This window comes from Eleutherodactylus coqui, chromosome 3 (genome assembly GCF_035609145.1).
Source record: "Eleutherodactylus coqui strain aEleCoq1 chromosome 3, aEleCoq1.hap1, whole genome shotgun sequence".
NCBI lineage: Eukaryota > Metazoa > Chordata > Amphibia > Anura > Eleutherodactylidae > Eleutherodactylus > Eleutherodactylus coqui.
The window spans coordinates 54,128,858-54,148,192 of record NC_089839.1 but is presented as its reverse complement, the minus strand read 5'-3'; the positions used below and the strand labels follow the sequence as shown (position 1 = coordinate 54,148,192).

The following is a 19,335-nucleotide window of genomic DNA, read 5'->3' as shown; positions in this document are numbered from 1 at the left end:
GTGCTCCAGAGAGCCAAAGCACTACTGCACCACTGCAAAAACACATTCCTATTCCACCCACTATTTGCACTATTTCAGGTGCAATATCTTGGACTGTGTCTAGTATCTAAGGGTAGTTTTACACCTGTGCCAAACCTCTGTTCGGAGGTTCCATCACAAATGCAGCTAAAATTACCAGAAAAAAAAGTGCATGCAGCACTCTTTCTTCTGTCTAAAAGCTGCCAAGTTGAGTACAATGGGGCAGAACCCATTATCATCAGTGGGGTCCATCCGGTGCTGTTCGGTTCTGTCCAGAGACGGATGCGTTTGCCCATGGGGATTCCCCTTTCCTACTCCCTGAATGCAGCAGAAAAGCCAAATCCCCCGTGCAGATGTTAAATCACTCTAAATGTCATTATTCAACTTCTACCTAAATCATTAAGGCCCATGGAAGTAATAGACAAAGGTCTACAGATCAAGACCCCTTCTGTGAGTCAGAATAGAAAGCTTCTCTTGTAGCTTTAGATACTCAATTAGAAAAAAACGTTAGTTTTTTTATCCCCAAAAAGCGGCACATATGTCCAAGGGATGCGTTTAGTATTACAGCTCACGTCTAGTAACAACAATAGACTTTTCTGTTCTGGGGTGGAAGGATGTGGTAATAAGAATCCCCACCAGAAGGGGGCACTATTAACATTTTTTTTAAATCTACACTAGTACTTCCAAACCTTTTTAACAGGAGGGAACCTTAAAATCTCTCCCACTACTAGACGTCTGTTTTGGGAACATACGGAATATTAAAGGGGTAGTCCAAGCTTAGAAAAAAATAGCTGCTTTCTTCCAAACACAGCACTTGACTTGTCCATAAGTTGTGTTGGATACTGCAGCTCATCTCCCAGTCATTTCAATGGAGCCGAGCTGCAATACCACAGACAACCCTATGGACAAGGGTGGAGCTGTGTTTGGAAAAAAACTGCCATATTTTTCTAAGCCTGGACAACCTGTTTAGCCTACAACCCCAGAAGAATAAGGAGAATGTTCCTCATGAATGGACAAGATGAGAACAGGACAAACCTTGTGAGAATCTCTTGTTGTAAAAGGGAAACTAGAAAGAAGGAGCTATTTCTATACTTACCGTATATACTAAAGTATTAGCCGACCGGAGTATAAGCCAAGACAATATGTTTCACCAGAAAAAACTGTGAAAACTTATAGACTCGAGTATAAGCCTAGCTATACTCAAGTATATACTAGGTAAAATAAAAAAAACCTCCAGCCGGCGTCTGTGTCTGTGTGACAGGCTGCTTGAATTCTCCTCGCTGTCATCCCCCGCCGTCTTCTCTGCTTGGCTCTGTCAGTGTTGTGTAAGTAAGCGCTGGCGCTCAATAGAATCACAGTGCTTACTTACACAGCACTGACGGCAGGGGATTTGAAAGCCGAACAGGGAGATGACAATGGGGAGAATTCTTTTTTTTTTCAAATCCAATTTTTATTAAGGTTTTCACAGAATAAACAGGGGATCAAACATCAAATTCTACAAAGGCAGATCTTCCAATGGAATGTAATCCGCCGCATAACGACGTTTCAACAAGATAACTCAATGGGGAGAATTCTAAAGCAGCTTGATTGGCTGTGAATGATAGAGCAACGGCTGTGATTGTCTGATGCTCGATCCAATCACAGCTCTTACTTACACAGCGCTGATGGCGGGGGCTGACAGCGGAGAGAATTCAAGCAGCCTGCCGTACCCCCGCCGGAGACACACCAGCCTGCTGCACCGCCGCCAGCTGGGAGGTGAGTATGGAGGTTTTTTTAAGCCTTCCCTGACTCGAGTATAAACCGAGGGGGGCTTTTTCAGCGCAAAAAAAAATGTGCTAAAAAACTAGACTTATACTCGAGCATATACAGTACTTAAGAAAATGAGACATTTTATACAAAAAACCACAGGTACCAGTACTACATGTTCTAATGAGGGATTATCCTTATCGAGAGAAACATTTTGTAACTATAGTATTACCGCCATTAGTCATTGTATTGTTCCCCATGACCACCGCAACAGTAAAAATTGTATAAAGAAGTCAAAAGAAAAGTATTACAACTGAAAACACAGAATAAAACTCTCAAACTTAATTAGCGATAAACCTTGTGCGATCTCAGTATTACATGAATGACTACATTACACACACACATGTAAACTCAAGCTGCTTTACCTTGCCTTGTTCCTGGTCTGTATTTGGACTCAATTGAAGTTATCATCTATTGTGGTTTTCTGCCTATCTCTGCTGACGTCCACCAAAATGAGATCACAATCTCATTAGAGAAAGCAATCCATGTAGAGATAAAAGAACAAACCCGTCCAATACAAATTAATATACTGTAATTGTATTCAGCGAGGAAACAACTCAAAAATCCAATTCAACCATCTGCATTAAAAGTAAATTGTATCAGAGCACATAGTATAGTATACAAGGCAAAATCTAAAAATGTCACACACACTGATATTTAAACTAGAGCGTAGGGAGAGAACATGACCCATGAGCAGCTGCTTGCTTGCTACTCGTATGTCATTTCCTGCAAGGTGTGTATGGAGGAAGCACAAGTGAGTTATTTTAACTCATAGAATCATAGAGTGGTAGAGTTGGAAGGGACCTCCAGGGTCATCGGGTCCGACCCCCTGCTCAGTGCAGGATTCACTAAATCATCCCAGACAGATGTCTGTCCAGCCTTTGTTTGAACACTTCCACTGAAGAACTCACCACTTCCCGTGGCAACCTGTTCCACTCATTGATCACCCTCACTGTCAGAAAGTTTTTTCTAATATCTAATCTGTGTCTCCTCCCTTTCAGTTTCATCCGATTGCTTCTAGTCTTTCCTTGTGCAAATGAGAATAGGGCTGATCCCTTTGCCTGTGACAGCTCTTCAGATATTTGTAGACAGCTCTTAAAGGGGTTGTCTCGCGAAAGCAAGTGGGGTTAAGTACTTCTGTATGGCCATATTAATGCACTTTGTAATATAGATCGTGCATTAAATATGAGCCATACAGAAGTTATTCACTTACCTGCTCCGTTGCTGGCGTCCCCGTCTCCATGGCTCCGTCTAATTTCGGTGTCTTCTTGCTTTTTTAGACGCGCTTGCGCAGATGGGTCTTCTCCCTTCGGCTCGGCAGCAGCTGCGTTTTGGCTCCGCCCCCTTGTACGCGTCATCGCGTAGCTCCGCCCCTGTCACATGTGCCGATTCAAGCCTCCTGATTGGCGGAGCCTAGGACAGAGCCTTGTGGTACCCCACTTGATACATTCTTCCACTTGGATGTGCAGCCATTTATGACCACTCTTTGAGTACGATCACTCAGCCAGTTGTGAATCCACCTAACAGTTGCTTTGTCAATTCTATATTTAATAATAATAATAATAATAATAATAATCTTTATTTGTATACCGCCAATTTATTCCACATCGCTTTGGTCAGTGTTTCAATAAGGATGGTTTGAGATACTTTGTCAAATGCTTTACTAAAGTCAACTTATACTATATCTACAAAATAGGAATTCAAAAGTTTGGCCTTCTCAGCAGCATTTTTAGCCAATTCACCATTTTCATCCTGTAAGCATCCAATAGCATCTTTGACTTTTCTTTTGCTTTTGGCATACCCCCAAATCCTTTTTTATTGCTTTAAGCCTCTGTGGCAAGCCTCAGTTTATCATTAGCTTTAGCTTTTCTGACACTTGCTCTACAGTTTCTGCAGACTGCATTATATTCTTCTTTAGATATTCCCCCTCTTTCCATTTAATAAACAAGTTTTTCAGAGTTTTTAACGTGTGCAAGTTCTGTGTTCATCCATCCTGGTCTCCTTAAATGCTTCCCATTCTTCCTTCTTTTAGGGATTGTCAACAATTGTGTCAACAATATTTCCCAACCTTCTTGGACATTTCGGCCCTTAAGAACATGCAGCCATTGGATTCTTCCTGTCCATTTTTGAGTCCATTAAAATCTGCCATTCTGAAATCCAACCTTGAGGTCTGAGTCTTCTCAGGTCTACTTCCTCTTTTTATCCAAAATTCAAGGATCGCATGATCACTGCCTCCTAAGGACCCAGCCACCCTTACTTCCTCAACCATTTTCTTCCTGTTGGTAAGAATTCAGTCCAAGATATCAGGTCCCCTTGTTTTCTCTTCTACCTTTTGGAAGATGAAGTTGTCAGCAAGCGTGGATAAGAATGTGTTGGATCCATTACTTTTACCTGAGAGAGATTCCCAACAAATGTCTGGATAGTTAAAATCTCCCACGATCACTATGTTGTGTTTCTTGAAAGCTTGGCCATCTGATGTAGAAAGAGTTCATCCATATCTTCTGCTTGTCCAGGCGGCCTATAGTAAATGCCTACAATGGTGTCCTTTTTTGTTGTTCCCACCTTGTATTCTTACCCAAACCATCTCCATAGAACTGCCATGCTCTGAAGCTTCAATCTCTGTGGAGATGAATGCTTTCCTAACATACAACGCAATACCTCCTCCCCTTTTATTAGGCCTGTTTCTTATTAAAAAAAAAGTTGTATCTTTCAAGCCTTCTATTCCAATCATGTGTATCATCTCCCCAAGTTTCCGTGATGCCTATGACATCATATTTCTCTTCCTGTGTTAGGAGCTTCAATTTTCCTTGTTTGTTTCCCATGCTCTGTGCATTTCTGTAGAAACATTTTAGTTTGTGATCGGTGTTTCTTGCTCCTTTACATTTCTTCAGAATTTTTTGTTCTTTCTTCCCACTTCTAATACCAAGGTTCTCAAATGTATTAATTAGCTGTATATTTTTGTCTGGCCTTTGACTTTTCTTCCCATATTGTTCTAGTTTAAAGCTCTCCTGATAAGTGTAGCAAGGCGCCCATCAAATACATGCTTACCTGTCTTTGTAACGTGCAACCCGTCTCTAGCAACTGAAACTACCGGCTGCATTATTTTCTGGGGGCAATATTTGGATAGCATTATGTATGCCATGCATTAGATGTGGACCCAGTGTGATCCACCCACTGATTTGGTTTCTTCTTGGCTATTTCTGATGTTAGCACCTAGGAGTTCCTTGCTTTTTAGCCTTTAACCTCTTTTTGAGAGATCTGGTCAGACTGATCTGATCGGCAAAGGCCCCTAGGCTGTTAGCCCAAGAGTAATTTGGTGCAGTGGGAGCTGGCACAGAAGGTCAGATGCACCATTTGGTGCAGTGGGAGCTGGCACAGAAGGTCAGATGCACCATTTGGTGCAGTGGGAGCTGGCACAGAAGGTCAGATGCACCATAGTGTGGTACTGGAGGGACAGACAGAGATTAAGTTGATATCACAAGCCAAAATCAGGACAGGTGGAGTTCATTCAAAAGGGAAAGACAAGCAGAGAGGGTCAGGGCAGACAGCAATTAGGCAAAACATAGTGAAGGAAAAAGCCATGGTCAGGATAGGAGAAGTTAGAAAAGCTGGGTGAACAGGCATAGGTCAAAAAACAGGAATTGAGCAAGAATCAAGAGCACCTTTGCAGAAACTAATGGAACCTGTTGATCAGACAAACTCCTGTGGGGAAAGGGTGCATACAATATCTGCATTGTTTTATGGGGTACTCTTTGGTTGACTCTATTTCAGGGCACTTTTGGGCATCTGTCTTTTATAGGGACACTAATTTGACTGGCATTGAATTCAACATTTCTCCATGTAGTAGAGTCTTTTCTATCTGACACTGTATCTAAGGGGATTGTGGTTGGCTCTATTTATGGTAAATTTTTGGGCAGCTATGTTTTATAGGGGCATTGCATAGCTGGTTCTGTTTATAGGCATACTCTCTAACTGACATTGCTTATAAAGGCAATCTCTGATTACACTGTGTTGTAGGGAAATTTTCTATATGGCACTATTATGACATGGTTTATAGGGTACTCTCTGGTTGAGTATATAGGGTACTCTCTGGTTGGGTGTATATAGGGTACTCTCTGGTTGGGTGTATATAGGGTACTCTCTGGTTGGGTGTATATAGGGTACTCTCTGGTTGGGTGTATGTAGGGTACTCTCTGGTTGGGGTATATAGCGTACTCTCTGGTTGGGTTTATAGGGTACTCTCTGGTTGGGTGTATATAGGGTACTCTCTGGTTGGGGGTATATAGCGTACTCTCTGGTTGGGTTTATAGGGTACTCTCTGGTTGAGTTTATAGGGTACTCTCTGGTTGAGTTTATAGGGTACTCTCTGGTTGGGTTTATAGGGTACTCTCTGGTTGGGTTTATAGGGTACTCTCTGGTTGGGTTTATAGGGTACTCTCTGGTTGGGTTTATAGGGTACTCTCTGGTTGAGTTTATAGGGTACTCTCTGGTTGGGTTTATAGGGTACTCTCTGGTTGGGTTTATAGGGTACTCTCTGGTTGAGTTTATAGGGTACTCTCTGGTTGCGTTTATAGGGTACTCTCTGGTTGGGTTTATAGGGTACTCTCTGGTTGGGTTTATAGGGTACTCTCTGGTTGGGTATATAGGGTACTCTCTGGTTGGGTATATAGGGTACTCTCTGGTTGGCTCTATTTCACTGTACTTTTTGGGCAGCTGTCATTTATCGGGACACTCATTTACGAGCACATGGCTGGTGTTTTATGCTATAAATTGTGTTTTCTCTAATGAGATTGTGATGCCTTTGGTGGACGCTAGCAGAGACAGGCAGGAAACCGCAGTAAATGACAATAACTTTAATTAAATCAGAATACAGACCAGGAACAAGGCAAGGTAAAGCATCTCGAGTCAGGGTAGTCACATGGAAAATCCAAAGACCGGATTACTCAGAAGGCACTGAAATCACTAAACTGGAAACACTGACCGAGGGCCTATTTCCATGGGCGTACTTTCTGTATTCGTTACTTCCGTATTTTGCACCGCATACAACAACACTGATCTGCATTGGTGCATTCAGATGTGCATTTTTTTCACAAACCGATTGTTCGCTTAAAAAAAAAAAGCATGTTCTATTTTCACCTATATTTATGGCCTGAAATAGCCCATTTAGCGTTTATTTACATGAATATATGCGTAAATATGTCCGCCTATAGGGAACATATTTACACATTTATGAATTTTTAACACGCTTCACTCACGAGCGTAAGTAGAGTTTTTAAAGCCATTCATACCGTGCGCTGCAGGTAAAGCACAAAACGCTGAACCGGTTGCAAAAACGACTGGAAGAAATGCTCAGAAGCGCAATTAAATGCCTAATTAGGGCGAGCTGTCCTCTTTTCCCTGCGTTGTACGCAGGGTAACTCCCTCCACCTCCCTTTTTTTAACTGCTATTACAGTCTATGGCAGCTTTCTGCGTAACGGACAAAGATAGGCCATGACCTGTCTTTTCACGCCTCGTATAAAAGACTAGCTGATATACCCGGCTTCGCCCGAGTTAATTTGGTACTGGTGTTTATCTGGTGTTCACACGGAAAATCTTATGAAGTCGTGGTTACTTTAGAGATACTGAGGAAAAAGATATGTTCACCATTTTGCATAGTTCTCTGCGTTACCCAGGAAATACTACAGGGAGGCAACCATGCGACGTTTCCTTTATATAAAATGACATCAGGAAGTTAGAGAATTAGATTACATACGTAAAATTTTGACACTAATTCTTTTGCGCTTAGAATTGAATAATCGAGTTGGGACCCATTAGCTTTTCCTATTTATGACATAATCAATGCTTGTGAAAAATTTCACGTTTCTATGACACCGGAAAGTGAAAAAATTACATTCCGTACGTAAAATTTGGACGCTAATTCTTTTGCCCATAGAATTGAATAATGGAGTTGGGACCCATTAGCTTTTCCTATTTATGACATAATCAATGCTCGTGCCAAATTTCCTGTTTCTATGACACCGGAAAGTGAAAAAATTACATTCCGCACGTAAAATTTCGACGCCAATTCTTTTGCGCTAGAATTTAATAATCGAGTTGGGACCCATTAGCTTTTCTTATGTATAACATAATCAATGCTCGTGCCAAATTTCCCGTTTCTATGACACCGGAAAGTGAAAAAATTACATTCCGTACGTAAAATTTCGACGCCAATTCTTTTGCGCTAGAATTGAATAATCGAGTTTGGACCCATTAGCTTTTCCTATTTATGACATAATCAATGCTCGTGCCAAATTTCCTGTTTCTATGACACCGGAAAGGGAAGAAATTACATTCCGTACGTAAAATTTGGACGCTAACTCTTTTGCGCATAGAATTGAATAATTGAGTTGGGACCCATTAGCTTTTCCTATTTATGACATAATCAATGCTCGTGCCAAATTTCCCGTTTCTATGACACCGGAAAGTAAAAAAATTACATTCCGTACGTAAAATTTCGACACCAATTCTTTTGCGCTAGAATTGAATAATGGAGTTGGGACCCATTAACTTTTCCTATATATGACATAATCAATGCTTGTGCCAAATTTTACGTTTCTATGACACCGGAAAGTGAGAAAATTACATTCCGCACGTAAAATTTGGACGCTAATTCTTTTGCGCATAGAATTGAATAATCGAGTTGGGACCCATAAGATTTTCCTATTTATGACATAATCAATGCTTGTGCCAAATTTTACGTTTCTATGACACCGGAAAGTGAGAAAATTACATTCCGCACGTAAAATTTGGACGCTAATTCTTTTGCGCATAGAATTGAATAATCGAGTTGGGACCCATTAGCTTTTCCTATTTATGACATAATCAATGCTCGTGCCAAATTTCCTGTTTCTATGACACCGGAAAGTGAAAAAATTACATTCCGTACGTAAAATTTCGACACCAATTCTTTTGCGCTAGAATTGAATAATGGAGTTGGGACCCATTAGCTTTTCCTATTTATGACATAATCAATGCTCGTGCCAAATTTTACGTTTCTATGACACCGGAAAGTGAAAAAATTACATTCCGCACGTAAAATTTCGATGCCAATTCTTTTGCGCATAGAATTGAACAATCGAGTTGGGACCCATTAGCTTTTCCTATTTATGACATAATCAATGCTCGTGCCAAATTTCCCGTTTCTATGACACCGGAAAGTGAAAAAATTACATTCCGCACGTAAACTTTTGACGCCAATTCTTTTGCGCATAGAATTGAATAATCGAGTTGGGACCCATTAGCTTTTCCTATTTATGTCATAATCAATGCTTGTGCCAAATTTTAAGTTCCTAAGGCATTGGGAAGTGACAGATTTAGATTATGTACGTAAAATTTCGACGCCAATTCTTTTGCGCTAAAATTGAATAATCGAGTTGGGACCCAATTACTTTTCCTATTTTGGAGATAATCTATGCTCGTGCCAAAATTCATGTTTCTATGATATCGGGAAGTTGGAGAACTTTTGGCGAGTGAGTGAGTGAGTGAGTGAGTGAGTGAGTGAGTGAGTCAGTCAGTCAGTGAGTCAGTGAGGGCTTTCAGCTTTATATAGATACATCCGAGAAAGATAGAGCAGTTCCTATATTTTCTCACACAAATATTTTGCGCAGAAGAAACACGTTCGTCTAAACGAAGACATTGAAATCAAAGGCGTCGCTTGGTCGCGTTATACTTGCAATGTTTTAATGTGCGGAAAAACACAGCAAACTCGCAGACCGTTGAGGGCGGTCTCACATGAGCATATTTGCGCACGTATTTGTACACGCATTGTGTAGAGAATAGAACCCATTGTTTTCAGTGGATGAAGTCTTAATTTCGCTTTTGAGCGCGCAAAAAGAAAAATGTGACATGCTCTATTTTGTTGTGCATTTGCGCACCAAAGGCACCATAGGAGTCTACAAAGGGGGGGGGGGGGTGCACAAATGCATACCTGATCCCTGCGGAAATGTGCAATAACTGCAGCGAAATCGATAACAGTGGAGACTAATTAGGCTGCACAGCCTTTTAAATGTGGGTGTGTCCTACGCCAATGTTAACGGTCCCCTGCAGCACCAAAAGTACAGTAAACAGCGTCGGGGTCCTCCTTAAGGCGGTCTCATAAGCGCAGAAACGCCTGCAATTGTGCGACTTTTTGCGCCGTGAAGGTCGGGCTATCAGATGCGTATTGGCATTGTTTACTATATTTTCTGTGCCAATCACGAAAGGGCCAGTGTCTCTAATAAAAGGGGGACATTGACATTGGCGCAGGACGCACCCACAAATGCGCACCAAAATCGAACGTGTCGCGCTTCTCTGTGTAAAACACTTGGAAACAATTGGTTCTATTCCGTGTAAAACGGAGCAACGCAAACGCGCTCATGTGAGACCGCCCTTATGAGAACTTTTGGGCGGCTGGGTTTTATAGGGGCACTCCATAGCTGGTTCCGTTTATAGGGCGACTCTCCCAGGGTCCATCCACGCTGTTACACGGTCAGCCGTGCTTTTCTATCCCACAAAAAACGTATGGCGACGTCCACTTTTTTTTATAACATGGCAGTTAATGGAAATGGATGGCTGTACTTTTCCATCTGCTTGAGGGTGGAGTCAGACGAATGTATTTGCGGAGGCGTTTGCGCACGTGAAAATCTCTTCCGTATAACGCGACAAAGCAATGCCTTTTATTCCAATAGGTTCGTTCAGACGAATGTGTTTTTTCTGCGCAAAATCTTAATTCGTGAAAAGATAGCTCCTGCTTTATCTTTGTCCGTGTTACGCAGAAGGCTGCCATAGACTTCCACAGCAATTTGAAAATTGGAGGGGGAGGGAGTTACCCTGCATACAATGGAAGGAAAAAAAAGGCATCTGGCCCTAATTAGGCATTTAATTGCCATTCTATTCCATGGGGAAGGTGTAAGCCCTAAAGTATACATTTTTTAAGTTGAACTAGGAAACTTTATTAGAACAAAAGAGTTTACGGCGAAAAACGTGTATGTTTGTCATAAACAAAAATGGATGAAAACGAATCAAAAGTTATCACGCACAGACAATACTAAACATGTAAACGTATCCTTACAATACTTGTGTTTTTACACGTTTTTTAAGTATGTTTCTCGCATACGTGAAAGTTCCGGTGTGGATGGGCCATCTCTGACAATGCTCATGAGGGCAGTCTACACTATAGGGTCACTATGTAGCTCTGTCTATGAGGCACTCTCTGTCTGACGCTCTCCTCTCTGACTGCTCTTCCTATGATCGTCTCTTCACTACTGTATATAGATATAAAACAAGAAGAGACCGTCATTTACAATCAGCTGATCACCGTTTCTAAGAAATGAGCCCAGGCACGTCTCCTGGAAGGGACAAACAGGAAGGGATGGAAATAGCACTTCGGCTTACAGAAAGCAGATCAGTAATTAGCAGAGTTGCCAACAGTCCAGAGATTCCTGGACAGTCTGTAAAAATGGGGCAATTTTTTCCAGCGTCCGCAAAAAAATATATATTTTTGTTTTTGAGGCCAGTGGTAATTGAGTAGATGATTGTAAAGTTATTAATCATCATCTTACATTTAATGCTGGTAATACCCATACACATGTACCGTGTTTCCCCCAAAATAAGACACTGTCTTATATTAATTTTTGCCTCAAAAAAGGCACAGTGTCTTATTTTTGGGGGAGGGGAGGGAGTTGGTGTCTTATAATACTCGCCTAGCAGCTGGAGTTCTGGTCCCTCGCGATGGTCTCTGTTGCTTCTGCAGGCTTCTGTGTCCTCTGGCACGCAGACAGAGCAGTTCTTCCTGGTAGCAGGGCTTGAATACCCCGCCTCCAGCAAGCTAATGCCACGTCAGCCAATGAGAGCTGGCACTCGATTAACCAATCACAGCCATTTATTGAACGACATCATTGAATGATTGTGACTGTTAAATCGAGCGCCAGCTTTCATTGGCTGGCGCAGCGCTCGATTAACCAATCAGAGCATTAGCTTGCTGGAGGCGAGATATTTAAGTCCCGTTACCAGGAAGAACTGCTCTGCAGCAGCGACGGAAACCAGCGCGAGAAACCCAAATCGCCAGCTGCTAGCTGAGTATTGTTTTTTGTTTTTTACATGAAGTATAGCGAGGGCTTATTTTCGGGGGAGCACTTATATTTTAAATCAGGGTACGGTAGGGCTTATTACCGGGGAAACACGGTATCACTTATAATCTTTATCATTCATTGTAGTTTTCTAAAACATTTTGTTTGTCCATTATTTATGGGCAAGTTGTCCAGAAAAAAGAAAAATTTGGGTAGATGCTACGTAGTGAGTGATGCTCATGTGAATGAGCTCTGCAGTATGTGACAGACGTCATTCATGGAAACAACAAATCCCAAACCACTTCATAGAAGGGAAAACCTCTATATTTGTTCTTTTATCACATCTATCTCTGGGAAGCTTCAGTTTGAAGGTTCACAAGTTAAAGGCAACCTGTCACCACCTATGAGGACCACAAAATAAGTAAACGCTGAGGTCTGTGATTGGCTGCAGCAGCCAGTGATGTACTTATGCATGGGCTGCTGCAGCCTGTAAGCAAAGTGTCATAGAAGAGACAGGAGGATGTTGGTGCTGGAGCTGCGGGGATCAGGAAATATATGATGTTATTACTTTTAGTCATGAGGAGCAGAAATTTAAAAAAATTAACATGGACAAAACCCTTAAAGGGGTTGTCCCGCGAAACAAAGTTGGGGTATACACTTCTGTATGGCCATATTAATGCACTTTGTAATATACATTGTGCATTAATTATGAGCCATACAGAAGTTATTCACTTACCTGTTCTGTTGCTAGCGTCCTCGTCTCCATGGTGCCGTCTAATTTTCAGCGTCTAATCGCCCGATTAGACGCGCTTGCGCAGTCCGGTCTTCTCCCTTCTGAATGGGGCCGCTCGTGCCAGAGAGCTGCTCCTCGTAGCTCCGCCCCGTCACGTGTGCCGATTCCAGCCAATCAGGAGGCTGGAATCGGCAATGGACCGCACAGAAGACCTGCGGTCCACCGAGGGTGAAGATCCCGGCGGCCATCTTCACCAGGTAAGTAAGAAGTCACCGGAGCGCGGGGATTCAGGTAAGCACTATCCGGTTTTCTTTTTTAACCCCTGCATCGGGTTTGTCTCGCGCCGAACGGGGGGGCTATTGAAAAAAAAAAAACCCGTTTCGGCGCGGGACAACCCCTTTAAGTTTCTTTGGTTAAGCAAGCCATATACACTGAATGACTACTTTATTAGAGACCCCCATTTAGTAGTGTGCTGATCCTCCTTTGGCTTTAGGACTGCAGCAATTCATCATGGCATCCATTCTCAGGTATTAGAAAACCCAGGGTATGCCAAGAAACCATCTCCCACACCATTACTCCACCAGCATGTACTGCAGACACCTGGCAGGAAGGGGTCATCGATTCATACTGCTTGGATCAAATTCTGACCCTTCCATCAGCACGGCGCAACAGAAATCTGGATTTATCTGACCAGGTGATCTTCTTCTACTGCTCAGTAATCCAGTTTTTAATTTCTTTTACCCACTAGAGTCTTGTCTTTCTGTTCCCCTAGGTGCTAGAACTGGTCATCTGCTGCTACAGCCCATCCATGCTAAGGAACAATGGGTTTTGCGTTCATACACTTTAGTTACAGATGTATTCAGCAGTAATTTGCTTGACTACGCACTGCCTGTTCATCAGAATGATTCTTAACATCCTCCTCTGACCCCTTTCATCGTCAAGTTGTTTACATCTCCAGGATCCCCTTTCGATGGATGCTTTCCTTGATCACACCATTCTTGGTAAACTCTCCACACTGTCACAGTAAAAAAAAGCCCACAAGGTTGACAATGAAATCCTGACCCCGGCTAGTCTAGCATCGATGACCAGGCCTTGTGGGAAATTGCTCAGATCGCTGGATGTTTCCCTTTCAGTGTGGATTCACATTGAAACTGATCCACTTGCTCACTTGATTTTATGCTACACTCCGGGATCACGTGTCTAATTTCCACACACCGGGGAACTCCAACCACGAAAGGGCCAGTGTCTCAAATAAAAGGGCTATTTAGTGTACATCAGATAAACTCAGGGAAAATGTCATGGCTGATGTGCAGGAAATAAGGAGTCACCCGATATTTCCAGGTATAGAAGTACTGCAGGGTAGACAGATGACAGATAAAAATCAACTCAGTGACTACATAAAATTTTTTCCTGTCTGATTGGTCATAGTGGTAACCGGCACTATTATAAGATGATCGATGACATCACGTTAGTGACCACAGAAATATTTTCTCCTGGGACAGCACCTTATGCCAGACAAGATAGACAAGGTGGAAAGTTGACAAATCACAGGCTGACAAAGCGACGGACACAAGGTCAGAAATAAACAGTGGAAGCCCAAGGAAAATCCTAAAAGTTCACCGACTAGCTACTGTTAAATTGTAACCTTCATTCGATGTGCCTTTAAACATCTCCACAAGCCAGACAAACCATACTGAACACTAAAACATACATACATTAATGCAGGGGCATATCTATAGGGGGCGCAGAGGTAGGAGTCGCTACTGGGCTCTGGAGCCTTAGGAGGCCCAAATGGCCCCTCTATCATATACAAAAGCACCATTACTATTATTGATAGCACATGGATGGTTGAGGGACCCTGTTACAGATTTTGCATTGAGGCTCCCCACATTTAGTCTCTGCCTAATTTTCTGAGATTCTAGCAATACCCCTGCCGGCTAGTATTGCATCGATGGGTTCCTTAAGAGACTCAACGATGCATAGGAAAGTTGTGGGAGGGCCCCCATGCTGAACTTTTGCATTTGTGACCACAAACCTTTAGCTGTGCCTCTGCATTAATGTGTGGAACGTAATGGTGACGGGGGTTTTAAAACCATCCATATTGTCAACCTAATGTATGGCCCTCCTTGAAGAGCAGGACTAAAGGCCAATTTCCACATAACGATTATCGTTCACAAATTCACTCATAAGAAGCAAAAATAAGGTATAATCGTTGCGTGTAAATGCTGCCATAGTGCACTTTTCGTCTGAACGATGATTTTAAGGTGAACATAAAGTATCTCATGCTGTGTTCTCCACGGGATCCGGGAGATTACATTGTATTCTGCCGGGAGCCCCACGTAAAGAATAATGCAGCTGTGCGCACAGCTGGTCCTGTGAGTAGTCTGGGCTCTGCAAACAGCTCTTGAAGGCCCATTTACATGCAAATGAAGATGATAAAGTGTTAATGAGCATTACTGACCATTAACACTTTATGCGAAAAGATCCCTAAAACTTTTAATGTTTGAAAGAAAAATAAATAAATCTTGTTATTTGTATAGCGCCAACTTATTCCGCAACACTTTCAGGTAATTTATTTATTAATTCCCCCCCACCAAGCTGGGTACTCATTTTACCGAGCTCGGAAGGATGGAAGGCTGAGTCAACTTTGGGACGGCTACCTGAACTATGCATGGATTGAACTCGCAGCCTTCAGGTCATGAGCGAGAGCTTAGGACTGCATTTCTGCTGCCCCTTGTTGGCAGCCAGCAATGGGAGGGAGCTTAGCAACTAGCTCTGCCCCCTCCGATTGCAAACAGCCAGCAAGGGTCAGAGGGGAGGAGAAAAGGGGGAGAGAGTTTAGCAGTCACACTTCTAAACTCCCTCCCAACTCCCTTTTCCGACAGCTTGGAATCCAATGCATCAGATGGTAACGTATATCGGCCGGCCGTGAAAACGGGGACTGATATACGCTCCTGTGAATAAAGTCTTAGGCCCCCCGTCCACGACGGCGAATCACGCAGGCTGGAGCAGGCTGAAGCTTTCCATAGCGTTGCTATGGAGAGCGCCGGCCCTGTGTCCACGAGTGGAGAATCATTGCGATTCTCCGCTCGCGGCGGGCAATTCGCAGCATGCTGCGAATTGCCCCGATTCTCCGCGCTCAGCCTATCTATTAGATTAGGCTGACCGGCGGAGATTTGTGTGCGGCTCCTGCTCCCGGGTGGCAGCTCGCGTGGCAGAGATCTGCCGCAGGACTTCACAACGCCTGTGGACAGCCGGCCTTACACGCACTGTTACTTTGGTTTGTCTGGCCTCTGGAGGTTTTTAAAGGCACATCTATTAAAGGTTACATTTTATTGGTAGCTAGTTGACAAATGTTGGGGTGTAAAGCTGGGCAGGAAACTGACTATAAAGTTAGTATAGTTGTAATCCTCCATTCAGGAACCTCCTTTACTGCATGGTGTAGAATGACTACAAAGAGCTTCCCTTGCCCTGGAGGACTGGACACAGGCATAGAATACATGGGCAGTCAATTGATTTCAAAGAGCACTGTGTAATGCTTCATTTCTCCTGTGGTGGTGCTACAGGGAAATCAAAGACTTACGGCTGGGTTCCCATCTAGATTTCAGCTGATTGTCCTGGCAACGGATCACTACGTTGTCAACCTTTGGTCAAAGGAACCTTCAGTCCGCTTCCCACATCTCTCTAAGGCTAATGTCACACGGCCGAGCGCGGTAGAGGGCCGTGAAACTCAGCCCGATATTGCGCTCTGGAACGGGCGATGTCTAAAATGCCGTGGACTGGACTGTCGAACGTCTCCATGCATGTGTCGTAGCAGGAGGCGACTTTGAATCCACTTTCCTTACTTCAGTCCTAGCAGCGGTCCCACGGGACTCAAAGTGTCTCTCTGCATCTCACATGCTTATCTTCAAGTTTACAGTTGGGTTTTACTCCCTCTCTCTCTTAAGCCGCCTGCAGACGGCCGGGTCGGATCCCCTGCGAGAATTCTCACAGCGGGATCCGACCCGTGCCCCTGCAGGGACCAGTGCGGCTCTCACCTGCTCCTGCAGTTTTGGCTTTGTGATGTGCTGGCTGCCGCCCAGCGGGCGCTCTGCGAGACCCGAACAGAAATAGAACATGCCGCGATTTGTTTTCCGCGTGTGTTTTCACGCGGACAAATCGCGGCCGTCTGCATAGAATTGCGTTTTGCAATGCAATCCTATGCATGCGGGCATGGGCGGAAATTCTGCGGGAAATACCACTGCAGAATTTCCGCCCGTGTGCAGGGGGCCATAGGCCTCTTTCCCACGAGCATATATCAGCCGGCCATTTTCACGTCTGGCCGATATACGCTACGTTGGGAGAGATAAAATTGGTGAACGGGCACACAAATCAAACGTTTGTGCGCCCGTTCAGAATGCATGGGTCCGGGCACATATACGCCTAGACTACCATGCCGTCACCCCTTTCCCCTCCCCCCGTGCAGGCTCACCTCTGCTTTTGTAGAGCTAAGCTCCCGCCTTTCTCCGCCCCTTGTCCATAGCCAATTAATGGGAGGAGGTGGTACGGGCCGGCGCTTAGCTCTGCCCCCGCCCCTCCCATTGCAAAGAACATGCATGGAGGAGAGCAGAGGTGAGGGGTAGGGGGTGAGGAGAGCAGAGGGAAGGAGTTTAGCAGCCACGCTGCTAAACTCCCTCCCACCTGCGGCTGCTGCCATGGGCTCTGCAGCGGCCAACGGATTTCGGCCTAAAAGATAGTTCCAGGACTATCTTTTGGGCCTGACATAAAAACGCCTAGCGGTATATTGGCCGGCCGGCCGCTTTTACATCGTGGGAATACGGCCACGTGATCTGATGCATTGGAATCCAATGCATCAGAACACAGCGTATATCAGCCGGCCATGAAAACGGCGGGCTGATATACACTTGTGGGAAAGAGGCCTTAGGCCGGTCTCACACAACCGGATTTGTATTGAGGATTCCACGATCGCCATCCACGCGGAAGATCCGCAGTAAAACGCGGAAAGGCATGTATTCTTGAATTTTCTTTCATACTCACGGGTACAAATTGCGCATTCTGCAAGTGGAAGAAAAATTGCAGCATGCTCTATTTTATTGGGGATTCAGTGCGGAGGGGTTCCATTGAAGGAGTGAGGAGAGAGAAGAGAGTGAGGCTAGAGATACAGAGAGAGGAGAGCAAGAGAGGGAGAGGGAGAAGAGAGAGATGAGGAGAGAAAGAGAGAGATACAGAGCGAGAGAGAGAGAGGGAGAAGAGAGAGATACAGAGCAAGAGAGAGAGAGGGAGAAGAGAGAGAGAGATACAGAGCGAGAGAGAGAGAAGGAGAAGAGAGAGAGAGAGATACAGAGCGAGAGAGAGAGAGAGAAAAGATAGAGATGAGGAGAGAGAGAGAGATACAGAGTGAGAGAGAGAGAAGAGAGAGATACAGAGCGAGAGAGAGAGAGAAAAGATAGAGATGAGGAGAGAGAGAGGGGAGAGATGAGGAGAGAGAGAGAAAATAGAGATACAGAGAGAGGAGAACAAGAGAGATACAGAGCGAGAGAGGTAGATATTAGAGATGAGCGAACGTGCTCGGCCACGCCCCTTTTTCGCCCAAATACCGCGATTTCCGAGTACTTCCGTACTCGGGCGAAAAAATTCGGGGGGCGCCGTGGCGGCACGGGGGGTAGCAGTGGGGAGTGGGGGGGAGAGGGAGAGAGAGAGGGCTCCCCCCTGTTCCCCGCTGCTACCCCCCGCACCGCCACGCCTCTCCCCGCCCCCCGAATCTTTTCACCCGAGTACTGAAGTACTCGAAAATGGCGGTACTCGGGTGCGTAAGTACTCGAAACGAGTACGTTCGCTCATCTCTAGTAGATATATATATATATATATAGAGAGAGAGAGACAGAGATCATATGCGTACAGCCGCATGGAACTCTGCATGCATCCGCGATCTTCCACATCCATACACAATTACTTTCCGCAATTGATCGCAGTCTTCCACTGTGGATATCCGCATGCGGAATTCGACACATTCGTGTGAGCCTGGCCTTACAGGGGTCACAACACAAAATTGAGTTCCATGTTCCGTGGCCCCCGTGTAGCGCATCCATGCCTTCCTATAGCAGCCCCCGTTATTTCAGTATAGCACTGACATATAGCGCTGGAGGGGCTCCCTGACTGCACCCTGTATATACAGAGCAGTATATGGGATCCCTGGCAGTCCTTACATGCGGGGCTCCAGTTACATCCCACCGGCTCTGAAGTGTCACAGTAATCAGCCTGCGGGGTATAAGTGATACATCGGTAGTCTTACCTCGGAGGTGCGCGGCACAGAGCGGCTCTGCTGTACCCCGGGGCGGCGCTGCGTGGCGCTGTCCTGCAGTGGCAGCGGTATTACACGGCCGCGCCGGTGTGAACGGACAGCGAGGAGCGGAGAAGACGCCACATTCTACTTCTCGCTGTCATCCGGCGCAGGAGGAGCCGCTGCCGGGAGGAGGAGCGGCTGCCGGGAGGAGAAGCGGCTGCCGGGGGTTGTGGCCGGACGTCACTGCTGGAGGCGGTGAAGTGCGAAGAGGAAAATCTCGGGGTCGTCCCAACCTTGTCCTAGGTGTGCATGTAAACCGCATCTCAGCCTGCTGGGACTTGTAGTTCCCCGGTGCAGTCTATAGAGAAGACATAGCACTTGCCTGTTCCTCACTGCATACATTTCTACT

The 19,335-nt window shown here is 44.7% G+C and overlaps 1 protein-coding gene across 2 annotated transcripts in view; it reads right to left on the bottom strand.

The window, feature by feature from the left end:
- Window positions 1-19,097, bottom strand: part of TRAF5 (TNF receptor associated factor 5) — a 62,494-nt gene extending 43,397 nt beyond the window's left edge. Inside the window, exon 1 of one of the 2 annotated variants that reach the window (XM_066595607.1) lies at window positions 18,936-19,097. The gene's annotated coding sequence lies outside the window, so the exon portion shown is untranslated. Of the gene's footprint in view, window positions 1-2,189; window positions 2,279-18,935 lie in introns of those variants that run through there. The other variant, XM_066595608.1, reaches the window with a different exon arrangement.
- Window positions 19,098-19,335: the final 238 nt, after the last annotated feature.